Raw genomic sequence first — 14,325 nt, forward strand, 5'->3', positions numbered from 1 at the left:
ATTAATATAACCTTGCCATTGAACTAAAGCCAAACAATGACTTACTTCCCCAATAGATACCAACTAAAAGGAACCACACGAATGCCAAAGTAGGAACTGAAAAACGACAGAACAAGCCAACAAGACAACTATTTAGATCATTTGACTTGATAAAATTTGCTCAAGCCTTCCTTAATATTAACTACCAACAGAACGCAACTCTGGCCTTAATATTACACCTACAAAATATCGAGAGCACAATAAAAAGGGAAAAGCTACCAGAATAGACCCTCCTTAAACAAGCAAGAGAAATGGACCCCAACCAAAAACAAACTTCCATTGGTTTTAACCTCTCCTAAGCAGATTCGAGATCCTGCAACACCAATCCAGAAAGCAGACCCTCTAGAAACTAAAAAAAAAACCATACCCTCCTTTCATTGCAGAAAAGAAAGGCAGCTGATAACCTCCCCCAAGCCTTAAACACCTTGTATCTGACCAAACCAAAATACCATCCAATCTGCCAAAAAACAACAAGGAGGCACAGCAAACCTAAAGCAAACTGAACCAAATAACTTTTACAAAAATCACCCAAAATCGCCCCAAATTTTTTTTTGGGGGGGGGGTACAACATTCAAAGAACTCACTCCCACGGTTGACGCTTCCGTAACCACAATCAAAGCTAGCTTGAAAGCTATTCCAACCGAATCGCCAACACTACAAACTGTAGAAGGACCCAAGGATATATTCCTAAATAACTCTTCTAAGACCAATCTGTTCAAAAATTCCCTCTTCAAAGAACCACTTCTCATCCGCCAGAAAACGAACTAACCTGCTTGTCGATGTAGTTGTTCTTGATCTAGATCTGAACAAAAATTAAAGATAAAAATTGGTGGAGATTGAAAGATTATAAAACTAAAATAAAATTAAATCTAAAGAAAATAAAATAAAGAAAGTAATTATGTAATATCCAAAATTTTGGACCAATGACTAAAAATGAAAAATTCAAAAATATAGGGACCAAAGTATAAAGTTATAAAAGTTTAGAGATTAAAAGTATATTTTTTTAAAAGTTACGTTTTGGGTCTGTAAATGAGAATTTCAGCCCAAGAATAATATTTTAGTTGATTTTAGATTTTTGATCTGGAGTTTGTATAAAAGTTTATTAAAGGATAAAGATCGCAATAATATTTGGATATCTTGATCAAATCAGAAGCTAACAAAAATTTAAAGGAAGATAGTTTTGAGTTAGAAAAATTTTAATGATAATTTTAATCACTGGAATTTGATGTGGATTAGTAAAATTTTATCACATCCCAATGTTAATTTTAAAATAAAATTAATTTAGTTAAGGGACCAAAATAGACACTTTAAAAAAAATATTGGGTTAATTTCAAAAATATGGGACGTTTGGGGATTTAACCCTGAATTATCTTTTTTTAATAAGCTAAAAAATAAAATAATTGGTGGTTAGGGAGGTTTGAACCCTTAACATCATGAATAACTATCCATGCTCCTACTAATTAGGTTAGGCCTATATTTCTAATAGGAATTAATAAAATTTGATTTTATATTTTATAACTGGGTATTAACCCATTTTTTTTGAAGCCCCCTATGTTTGTGAAACCCAAAAATCCCATGATCTTCAAGTTTCCTTGACGATTCACCCTGTTATGGCCGTCATCGATATGCGTCGTCACTGCCAACAACATCGAAAACATCCTTTTACCATATTTTAACCCTCGATTTACCCAGAGCGACTGTCGTTTATCACGATGAAGTGAGGAAGTAGTTCAAATTGCACCACCACCGATTATGTTCGTTGATCACCGATTTTCGTCGCCGTCGACCTCATTCAAAGTGTTATTGTCGTCTGACCACCCTTATGCTAATCAGTACTAGCTGTAGTCGTAGGGGAGCTCAACAAAGTCCGCAGAAACCCCCACCCTGTCGCTCAATTATTCTTGATTCCGGTCGTCTCTCTTATCGTCTCAACGCCACCTCTGTTGGCTTCTCTGGCGACGTGCATTCTAAACCAAATCGGTGGGTTGCTCCATTATCATCGTTTCTTTCGTCTTCGATGTTAGTAAACTCCGATTTGTTTTTCCATTTGATTGCTTCATGTTTGGCTGGATTTTGGTGTTGATTTGGGTTGATTGTAGTGTGTAGAAGCTTTTGGAGTGATCAGTCACCCGAAACTTCCCTCGTTAGTGTCGCACGCGCTGATATTGCACGTGGGGGCTTTCCCTCCAGTCGTGGCTCCTTTTAGAATGGTCCAAGTGGATCGAACTGGCCTGAACTAATTTGAACCGGTCTAAGTCAACTCGAACCTAACTGAGTCAAACTAAACCGATCTAACCTGTTGACCTTGACATGAACCGTTGACTTCGACTAGATAGTTGACTAGACCCTTTGACTTTGACCAGTTTGACTGTTGACTTTGACCAAAAAAATTCAAAAAAGTCATATTTTATGTTTTTCGATGTACTGAGTTCGAATCCGAAGTCCTCTTTGCAAAATTCGAACCCGGTAAGTTGTTTTTCAGTATATCATCTTGTGATTCGATATATTTTTCTCGATTAAGATTTGTTTTGATGTAATTTATTTTGTCATGAATCCGAGACATTATGGGACTTGGAGTTAAAGTTCGATGGCGATCAAATAGAGTTTAATTGGTTAAGAGATGTGGCTCGTAAATTAAGGTAATACTATACTAAACTATGCATGCTTTCTGGTACATGTGGGTGATTTGTTTATGTGTGATTGGAGTTATTGGTCAATTACACAGAGTTAATTATTGATAGACTCGAATGGAATACGATATAAAGACAATAAACCTAATAAGAATCAATTGACTCGTGTAAGGAACTAGAAGATCAATAAGAGATAAATCTAAGTTCAATGATTTAATCAGTATGTTAATTAATTTTAGGACTCATAAATTTTGATTAATCTCGTTAAAGTTAAATGTCGGAAATACTTGGATAAGAAACTAAGAAAATACCCGTGTGATGTAAAAGACAAATGTTGTCCTTGAAAGTGAAATTAACCCTGTTAATCGATCATAACCTTTGAGATGGTAAAAGACTTAGAATTTTTAATTCTTAAGCGAACACTCAGGGGCTAAATTACTGAAAGTACTTTACATATGAATTACTCGAAATGACTATATTGTATGGAAAGTTGAATTGATTGAATTACTCTGGAAACTCCGAAATGATCGGATAAACATGAATACTAAATGACTTGAAATTAAGTGGATGGCTTGAATAAGTCTGGAAACGATGATGAACTTATATATTGTATCATTTATAAGGGTTAAGAACCACAAATCAAGCACGTTGGCATTTCTTGATACCGTTGCAATATAAAAATGGAATAAATACCATTGAAATACCTGTTCATCTCCCTAAGATCCATTCAATGATGATTTTGATGGTGATCAGTTCAACTAGAGAAATTAGTATTAAGAAGTGAATAATGGTGAAGTACATCTGTCTGAATGATTGGCAAGTATCACAGTGTTGGGATTGGTTAGTTTAATTTGACCCAAAATCCTAATAATTAGATATAAATCTTAAATACTATAAATTGTTATTTTACTCTCATTGGGTTAAATCACTAATAATTCTTCAAGAAATCAAAATGTCTAAAATGCCTCTGATTGCCTGAATAATGGAATCACTCTTGTCACATCTAAAATCTCATGTAACTTTATTGTAAAAGATTCTGAATACCTTTCTGATTACTTAGTGGCTCCGAAAAATATCTTAATACTATATGATCTTGATAAATCACTTCCCGAATGACTAATGAATCCGTTAGCTATCAAACATTTTTTTTATAGGGATCTCATTTTAGAAATTCAACCAGTTTACAGAAATTTGTGTTTCCCCCACTTGATAATTGTTAAGTACCTCCGAAAATAATTAGATCCTCTAGTGTGTTCCTTATGTGCCATGTAATTGTTTTACCTATTTTAAAATGTGATTTTCCAAAATTATGGATTTACTGAAGTATTGATTTACTGTTTATGAACTATGGCTACATGATATGTGTTATCTGGAACTATTTTTCTGTTAAATAAATACGTCTAAATTCTGATTTTTTGCTACCACTGGTTACTGTCTGAAAAATGTTTTTCTTCGGGGTACTCTGGGATATGGTATGAAGTCTCTACAGGTTCAGTTCTAATCAAGCTGATAATTCCTTATATAGGTTCAACACCGATCAGTTGGCGATTCCTTATTACAGGTTCAAATATGATCAATTTGGTAATTCCTTATGTAGGTTCAACACCGATCAGCTGGTAATTCCTTATAGACCTAAGGCGACCCTTGGGTGGGCTCCTGGGCCCAATGAGCCTAGTGGTAAGACCTTATTGACCCTAAGGTACTCCCTTAGGGTGGCACCTCTGTTGTGTGTATTGGGTAAGTCCTTATCGGCATGAGGGCACACCCTCAGGTGGGCTCATACACTTCGGCTAGGGCAAGACCTTATGGACCCAAGGTGCTTTCTTAGGTTGGTATATACGCCCAATGGGCCTAGAGTAAGTCCTTATGGATGCAGTTATAGAGAATTACATATCGATGTTCGGTTGGAGGGCATTACTGTGGTTTAAAATATGCTTTAAACTATTAATTTTTTTAAAGGATATGTACTCATTTATCTGTTTTATTAGAATACACTAGACTCCCCAATTTAATATTTTAAATCTGTCTCTCTCTAAATACTTCCTTCAGACCATAAATTCCTGTTTGTAACCAAAGACTTAGCTAATGGAATCTGAATTCACTGCTAGAATCTGATGATGACTGTCCTGTTAAGGAAATTATGTACTTTACCCTATACCCGATGTCCTATTGATGAATCTTCTATAAAAGCTAACATGTCCAAGAAAACTCCTTATTCCCTTGACAGAGGTTGGTGGCGGCAATTTTTTAATCACTTCAATTTTTTCTTTATCCACCTCAATGCCCTTGTGATATATCGTGTGCTCTAATACAATGACTTCAGTCACCATGAAGTGTCATTTCTCCCAATTTAAATCTAAATCAGCCTCTTCGCATCTTTTGTGAACTTTTGCCAAATTGTCGAGGCATCACTCAAAATTGTCTCCAAAAATAGAGAAGTCATCCATGAATATCTCAAGAAAGTCCTCAACCATATCAGAAAAAATAGCTTGCATACAACGCTGAAAGGTTGCCGGGGAATTACAGAGTTCAAAAGGCATCTTCCTAAAAGAAAAAAGTGCCATAGGGGCAAGTGAATGTAGTTTTCTCCTAGTCTTCTGGTGTGATGGCATTTTATTGTACCCAGAATACCCATATAAAATGTAACACCCGTAACCCATATAATTATACCTATACAAATTACAGATGTCACCCGTATTTTTTTTAAAACCATTCCATAATTTGAGAGCGATTAAAAATTTATTTTCTTAAAATGGTAAATGATATTATAAAATTATCATATCATAAAAATTACGTTTCGTTGTAACCAATTTAATTCAAAATATTTTTATTTATGAATAGTGAATAGTACCCGAACAGTGAACAGTGGGGGAATCGATTCCCTGTAGCAGGGGAATCGGTACCCCTTTAACAATCTGGAAAAATTTTGTTAAAACCGTGGTTATTGTTCATGCTACAGTAACTTCCGAAAATTTACATATAAATTCATAAAAATTCACCTTTCATCACTATAAAAATTTCCAAAATTAATTAAACAAATAAATTGAACATTTTCAAATTACATGCCACTATCTAAAATCAAATTTCACAATAGGATGTCTTACTGATATTGAAATATACCTCTCAATGCTTGATGTCATTCTGAACTCTTTATTCTTATTCTTTGCTTTTTACCTACGCGTGAAAATCATCACACGCTAAGTATAAACTTAGTGAGGCAATTAAAACATTTAACAGTGCAATACAATTCATGCATGATTTTCAATGAGAAAAATTGAGTTTCCATAAAATCATTTTTACCATGATCAAAATAATATAAAATCCCTTACCATTTATTCCATAAGCTCGTAAGCTTATTTTATCAAAAATACTTACCATTTAAATTCCATAAGCTCGTAAGCTTATTTTACCCATATACTTGCCATTATTCCAAAAGCTCGTAAGCTTATTTGTATGCTTACCTTTTATTAAGCAATAAACCATAAACCATAGCCTATAGCCCAATATTCAACCCTGAGGACCCTGGGTACACGAGTCAAATATAAGCACCGTAAAGCTATCCCGAATATGACACATAAGGTCGTGTCCACCATCTGTACTAGGTATCCTTAACTACAGTCCCGAATATGACACATAAGGTCGTGCCCACCATATACACTAGGTATCCTTTAGTGTATTCCCGAATATGCAGCTTGCTGCTGGACTCTATGGCATGCCAACTATACCCTGTCCCTCAATAACTGACTTGGGCATACAGTCTATTTTATTTGATTCATCCATGACAAAGTATATTATCAATATTTAACAATGGGGCAGTTCATACCCAAAATAACATTCATGGTAAAATCATATTTTCCAAAACCAATGCATTATAATTTCATACTCTGACATATCAAAGTCATGTCAGTTTCTAAAAATATGATATAATATCATGCTGATAAAACAAGGTCGACTTATCGCAAGTCTTCCTGATGATATATAAAACATCCATGTATAATTTCATGCATTTATTGCACTCACCTTGAACTTTATGTCTTTCAAAATATATGAGCCTCACTATTGTCCACAATAAGCCCTTTTATATTTGATTTGCTTCGATTACAAATCAATCACAATCTGTATAAATCACAAATTCATAATACATATGTTAGTATTTTACTAACATAAATACATTCCATCATATCTCCATACTATATTTGAAATTCATCATCTATCAAAATATTTAACTCTTAATAATTCCTTATAACATTGGAACCAACTTTTCCCATTTACTCAAAATGGTCTTCACCATTTTACCACTTAAATTCTTAATACCAATAATTCCAACATTGAAATTATTTCCATTCAAATGCTTTTACAAAAGCATAAATACATTTAAGTACCCCAACTATGCAATTGTTGTACTTAAATCACCAATCATTTCAATATTCCCAAAATAATGAATTTCACATCTAACACTCTTTTCAATTCTCAAACAACAATTCCAGCATAGTACATCAATTATACAACACTTATACAATAACCCATCAATTTTCCAGAATTCAGACAACTCGTACTACCCTTAAAGAATCATTATTCTGTATTGATATAAACACTGGAATTCAATTCCGTTTCTTCCGTTAAAAACTAGACTCGAATATAAATCTATCCATATAAATAACTCCTAATTCATTCTGTACAATTTATGGTGAATTTTCAAAGTTCACCAACAGAATCTGTTTTGTACAGAATTCTGCTGTCCGACTTTTCTGACCTTTCCTCAGTTAAAAATTCATATATATTTGTATACAACTTGAAATTGATCCCCATTTGTTTTAAACAAAACTAGATCCATATATGAACACAATATATAAAATTCACCTCCAAATTATTTTTATATATTTTCTGGTGAATTTTCGAACCTACTGTAATTCTATCAAAATCTAAACTGTTTTTCTTTAACCTTATCCTTATGTTCTTCATCAATTCACACCTCAAAATCATCAATAATCATCATCAATTTCAAAAACCATAGTATAAACCCAAAATTTCAGATTTGGGGATATTTGAATCAAGCAAGATTATCATGCAATATTGGTACCAAATGATAGCGTTTTCCGCAAATAATCATTTTCTATTTTCATCATACTCATAATCCTAAAGAAATGACTTGAAAATAGAATTGAAGCTTTGCTCTTACCTTTGAAGAAGCCCACGTTGGCTGGAGAAGAAGATAGCAAATTTAGATGAAATTTTGAGTGCATTTCATCTTTGTTTGAATTATATTCCACTATAGTAAAATAAAATATTCATTCACTTGAGAAAAGACCAAATCACCCTTAATGAATATTCTTATTCACCATAAAACCAAGCCATCTGATATTACAAAGTCAAATATAATTTATTTTGTCTTTGACTTCCGAAATTCACCTTGAATTTTCAAATCTTGCGTTTTAGTCACTAAATCTCACAGTTTCGGTTTAATCTGAAAAAATTGCACAATTCCAAACCAAATTTCTCTGATCCAAAATATTACAATAATATTTCCAACCATTTTATAACATCCTTCAAATTTTTGTAAAATTCTGATTCGATCAGAATTTACCGATTCCTTACCGGCTTTAACTCTTTCTTTACTAAATTCCAAATCCAACAATATGATTTCCATAAAACTCTAATCTCAAGAGTAAACCATATATTTATGGAATAAAAAATCTTTTTAGGAAATTTATCACTCAATTCCCTAAACTTTTCCCAAGTTTTATACTTTGACCATCAAACTTTTAAAATTTTCATTTTAGTCATTGTCTAAATTTTTGGGGTATTACATAAAAAGCAGTAGAATTCTTTTCTTGCTAATCTATCTAACATTTGTTCAATGAATGGTAGAGGAAAATGGTCATTCTTTGTAGTTTTGTTGAGTTTATGATAGTCCATACATATCCTCCATCCAGTGATAGTACGAGTGGGTAATAACTTATTATCCTCATTTGTAACCACATTCGTGCCACCTTTCTTTGGTACACATTGGACAGGGTTCACCCATGAGCTATTTGATATACGGTAAATCACTCCAGCATCAAGCCATTTCAAAATTTCTTTCATTACCACTTTCTTCATAACATGGTTGAGTCTTCATTGTGGTTCTATCGAATTGTTGTGGCATTCATATAGCAGGATCTTGTGCATACAAATTGTGAGACTAATTCCCTTCAAATTAACCATAGTCTAACCAAATGCTTTCTTATGCTGCATCAAAACACTTAATTAAATTTGCTCTTGGTTAGTAGTAAGGTTAGACGAAATAATCATAGGTAAAGTGCTTTCGCTACCCAAATAAACATATTTAAGATGCCCTGGAAAGGGTTTAAGCTCTAGGGTAGGTGCATGCAATAACAATGACTTAGGAGAAATAAATTCATCAAAATTGAGGGGTTCAAAGTTCATACCGATCTAGCTAGTAGTAAACTAGATTTTCCACCCCAATTGGCAATTGTCATAGTCGTTTAAGCTTTCATCATTAATAGAATATTCATTGTCTGCTAACCGAATGAAATTGTTTGGAAAATATGTTTAGTTTCTTATTCAATTAATGAGTTCAATTCATACATGCCTTGGCATTCTTCATGGTCATTAGCATCCTTCAGAGTACGAAGCACATTGACAGTCACACACTGATCAACCACTCTCATGGTGAGTTCACATTTTTCACAATCTATCAAAATACGAACAGTGGCTAGGAAAGGTCTACCCAGAATGATGGGTGCCTTGGCATCAATTTCAAATTCAAGAATAAGAAAGTCAACTGGAAACACAAGTTTATCCACCCTTACTATGACATCTTCGCTCTCCTTTCAGGTCTAATGTGGGATCGGTCAGCAAGTTGTAAAATCACCGAGGTGGGTCTCATATCTCCTATGCCAAGCTTCAAGAATATGGATTTCAGCATTAAGTTCACACTTGAACCAAGATCACATAGCGCATTTCTAACAAAATTAGCTTTATAGAACAAGGAATAATGAAGTTGCCTTGATCATTTTGCTTTGGTGGCTACTTACTTAATGAAGAATAAAATTCTGTTATCGTGTCAACTATCTCATACTTCTCCACTTTTCTTTCCTTGGTGCAAATTTCCTTAAGAAATTTGGCATATGTCAGCATCTGTTTAATAGCTTCCAAGAAAGGTACATTGATATGGAGCTGATCAAGAATGTCCACAAACTTCTTGAACTGAACTTCATCATTATGCTTCGTCAATCTTTTTGGGAAGGGTGGTGGGGGTCTAGCTTCCTTAACTGCAGGAGTAGGAATTGCTTTTGCAGTGGCATCATAATTTTGTACCTCTACAGGCTTATTAATAGAACCATCCTCCTTGTCTTTATCGACAATGATATCATCGTGTAATTTAGCTTCATCCTCTTCATTAGTGGGGGTAGAATCGTCATGTTGTGTTCCCCAACCTTGACTTATTGGTTAATTTTTATTCCACTTCTAAGAGTTAACACATGCAATGATCTTTTCCATGAGTTTTAATGCCTTCAGTGTCTCTTGGCAAATGTCCTTGCTTACGCTCTTTCAATGACGCAACAATCTGACTAACTTGACCTTCCAAAGCTCTTAAAGATAAACTACGACTTTGAAGTAAAGCACATTGACTATTAAGTAAATATCCTTGATTCTTAATTGAAGTAGAATGTTCTTGCAACTTTATCTTCATGGCAGATATGAAATCTTGAATTGTAGCTTCCAAAGAACTAATGCTCGCTGAAGATGAGGCTCATTTGTTGGTATTATTCCATGGCACAACATTTTGGTAACCTTGAGATTTAGTGTGATTCTACTGATGAGTGGATTGACTGGCATTATGGCCTCATTGATTTCCCTATGAAAAATTTGGGTGCTAACGCCATCCTGCATTATTAGTGTTAAAATAATGATTATTATTGCCTCAATTGAAATTACCTATAAAGTTGGCGGGCTCATAGTTGGTTGGGCATTCACTCTCGTGATGATTGTCTTGGCATAATAGACATGCCAAGCTAGTTGCTTTTACTTCCTTTACCTCAGTGGAACGTTGTAAATTTTTTAGCATATTAATAATATCTGAGAATTGAGCGGACACCGAGTCCTTGGTATCTAGCTCGAATTTTCCAGGTGCTTTCCTCCCACTCCCAAGCCTTGAGGAAGGTAATTGATAGTCATTATTGGCAATTCTATCCAAAAATAACAAACGCCTCAGTAGGTGATTTATCCAACAATGTCCCATTTGCCAATGCATCAAGCATGATCTTCGTGGGTGCGTTGACTCCATTATAAAACATAATTACCTGATTCCAATCATGAAAACCATGATTTGATCACTTTCGAAGCGAACTCTTGTAACGATTCCAACACTCATACATAGATTCATCGTTTCCTTGACAAAAGGACGCTATGTCATTCCTTAGCTGAGTGTTCATGTTAGGTGGGTTATATTGAAATAAGAAACTCTTACAAAGATCAGCCCATGATTCCATCGAACCGGATGGAACACCACTCAACCAAGCCCTTGCTCGGTCATGCAAAGAATATGGAAACAACTTTAATTTCAGCACATTCTCGTGCACCCCTTCTTGGCAGAAAGAATCACAAACCTCCAGAAAATTGCGAATATGTTGCTTGGCATCTTTAGTTGGCATGCCCCCAAACTGCCCTATGGAATTCAACATATTAAACATGATTGGTTTAAGCTCAAAATGTACAGCTTGAATTTTGGGTACCACAATTTCATGATTCAGTTCATCTGCCATCAAATTTAAATGATCACGAATAGTGTGATGCCTATTAGCATGCCCAACATTTTGTAATGCCTCGACATTCTGATTTCTGTCATCTTGACCAATGCCCTGATTTCCAATTCGATACATATTTTCTCGAGCACATTGAGCACGTCTCCTTTGTCTAAAGAGTCTTTTAATCTTAGGTTCAATTGGTTCCAATGGCTCGTCAGAACATCTTATAGGAATACACCAAATAAGCCAAAAAAGAAGAAAGAAAAAAATATAAATAAACTATAAAAAAATAAAGAAGCAAAAAAAATGCTCTGGCAAAACTAATTAACTTCACGTTGCCAATCCCCGATAATAACGCCAAAAACTTGTTGTGTGTTGTGAGTACTATAAAATTTTTCACAAATAATGTGCAAGTATACACAATCGTTCAAGTAATAAAGTGATGAGTGAGTATCGTCTCTATAGAGATTGGTGGAAATTACAAAGTTTAACCAAATCAAAGTACTACTCTATATAAGCATAGTTAGTGATGATATGTACAAATGGAGAATGCCACATCAATGAAAAATATCTGTTAGTGGATATGGATGGATAATATGATATGGTCATAGATGAAAATGTATTGGCAAAGAGAAAATTATAATGTTGAAAATGAAAGAAATGTTAAGACAATGAAAAACAGTAAATAAATGATAGTTTGATAATCCTCACACAACAAGCTGCTTACGGGAATAAATGGTAGTGATTGATTTAAGGATGATAAAACTTATCTCTCAAATAGATTTAATCTATCTAAGCTTCACTTGCTCGACAAAGTTTCCTAAAAATGTTCCCGCTATCTCTAGTCAAAGGAACCTAATAGAATAGAATGCCACGACATCTTCTCTAAGTCTCAACTATGGAAGCCTACGCTATTGATAAAAACTACCTATCTTAGTCATTGAAATTCTATCTTAGTCTCTTTAAAACAATAAGGGATTAGGATATAATACTACTATACCGGTTTAAGGTTAAGAAAAATACTACATCCCATTGCTTATGCAGATCTTACTTGTGTTTCTCTTGAATACTACAAGCATTAATGACTAAGTTTCTCTCGAACACCAAGCCTTCATCTAAGTAATGGACACTCTCATGCCTCCTATAAACTTAGAAGATGAAGCATCAAAACAAGTAAATGAAGATAAATTTAAATATACCATTAAAACAAAATCAAACATCTATAAAATCAACCCCACCAAATAAGGTTAGTTCATGGTGGGGTTCGAATCATCCATGAAATAAAATATGAAAATAATTCGTTCCAACAACTCAATATCAAATAAAAAATAACAGCAAATAGGAAGGGAAAAGAAGCCTTTGATGCGCACAGTTGGAGCTATCCTCAACTACCACGACTGCCTTAGCTTGCTAGCTCATCTCGGACGCCTAGCTCGTCACTCCTTGGAGCTCGCTAATGGAGGAACACCACTAAGAGAATGGAAGGAAGGAAATGGTGAGAAGGTGAAGAAAATCTAGTTGAAGATGGTGAGTGCGTAACTTCCTCTTTCTCTCTCATGTGAGGTGCATTAAATAATAAAAAAATATCCAAGGGTATTAATGGGCTTTAACACTCCAAATACCCATCATACCCCTAGAGTCACTTCTTGGACGTGAGTTTTATCCTCCCAGGTGGCAGTGGTCCCTAACGGGTGATTATAACCATTAGACGCGTGCCATGCCAACTGCCTTTTTATAAAAATATTTGTTTGTCTTTTTCTGTGCAAGAAATGCCAAGGCATTTCTATCTGCTTCAACAACGTGTTATGTCATTGCATTCCTTCCCAGTCAACCTTTTTCTTGTTATTTCCTGAACAACATAAACAACCACACCTTTCCCTCATACAACACCTTTATAAGATAAAATAGCACAACCACCACTAATGCAACTATATGCATCTAAAATGACCTAAATGATCTTTTAAACAAACAATAACTTAAGTGACAAATGCCTTAGAGTAGCATTTTTAGGGAGTTATCATAGCCTTAAGGATTTTTTTACATATTTCCCCCTAATTCATTCACCATGGCTGAATATAAAAGTCACATATGGCTTGATTTCCAACTTGATTCAAACATGAATTTAACTTCCAAATATCATTTCTAATCATCTACAATCAATTCCATATCAATGTCAATTCAAACAACAATTCTCCGTAAAACCCTAAGTTGGTCGACTTTAATTTCCAAGTAGTTTCAATCATCACACAAGCATGAAAATGATTCTCCAATATCAACTAAACCTTAATCAATCCTTAGTTCATCAAAACCTAGCATCCCCTTCATCCATTAATTTCAAGAATCCAATGGTCTATGCATGGAAAGCATGAAATAATGGTACCAAATAATAGAGAATTTCAAGTAGAACAATTTTCTATTTCATATCTTCATCCAAATTTCTAATAATTTGGCTTGAAAAATCAAAATAAATTTTTTTCTTACCTTGGCAAGGCTCACGGAAAAGCTTGGAGAAGATGAAGAAATTCTCTTGAAAATTCTTCATCTTTCTTTATTAAATAATGAATTAAAAAGTCATTAAATGTTAAATTACCAATTTACCCTTAAAATTGAAATATCTTTACTAATTTACCCTTAATGAAACTTGGTATTTATCTTAATACAATCCACATAAACCTTATCATCGTCCAAATTCAAAGTTGGACAAAATATTTTGCCCTTTACAACTTTGCCCTTGCCATTTTCCAAAAATTTCAATCTTTCTTTTTTTCATCTAACGGGCCAAATTGAACATAAAATAAATTCTCAAATCCAATGCTCCATATTATTTTCCTCCATTTTTAAAAGTGGAAATAATATTTCTAAGATCAATTTATCATCCTTTAAAATTTCTTGAAAATTCGATTCGA

The sequence above is a fragment of the Hibiscus syriacus genome, unplaced genomic scaffold (genome assembly GCF_006381635.1).
Source record: "Hibiscus syriacus cultivar Baekdansim isolate YM2019G1 unplaced genomic scaffold, ASM638163v2 tig00111917_pilon, whole genome shotgun sequence".
In the NCBI taxonomy this organism is placed as follows: Eukaryota; Viridiplantae; Streptophyta; class Magnoliopsida; order Malvales; family Malvaceae; genus Hibiscus; species Hibiscus syriacus.